This window comes from Galeopterus variegatus, unplaced genomic scaffold, assembly GCF_000696425.1.
Source record: "Galeopterus variegatus unplaced genomic scaffold, G_variegatus-3.0.2 Scaffold13460, whole genome shotgun sequence".
Lineage (NCBI taxonomy): Eukaryota > Metazoa > Chordata > Mammalia > Dermoptera > Cynocephalidae > Galeopterus > Galeopterus variegatus.
This window is the reverse complement of record NW_007739571.1, coordinates 11,050-11,462: the sequence shown is the minus strand read 5'-3', so window position 1 is coordinate 11,462 and position 413 is coordinate 11,050.

The following is a 413-nucleotide window of genomic DNA, read 5'->3' as shown; positions in this document are numbered from 1 at the left end:
AAAACAAAATAAAACCCACAAATTGGGAGGAGGGAGGTAAATTTAGTATAAATTAGTGCAAAGGTGGAACTGAGGCAGGGTGATTTGCCATGACCGTACAGCTGGTAAGTCTGGCATGAGTTTAGAACCTAGGCTGCTGGCTCCAGCGTTCTCGCCTAACCTCTGCCTGCACTGCCCTCTCAAGTTGTTGACAGGGAGCCAAAGATCATCTAATTCCCACAGATCAACATGAGCTTTATTACTTTCAGATACATGTAATTATTCAATCAGGATACCAAAGTACAATCTAGGAGAAAGTTCTAGAGGACTCCTTTTAAGAGCAAGACTGCCTTATATGTGCTTCAGGCTTTCCAGAGCCCAAGGCACATTCATAGACATTGTCTTAGAGATTAGTCTTTAAGACAATTTATGCT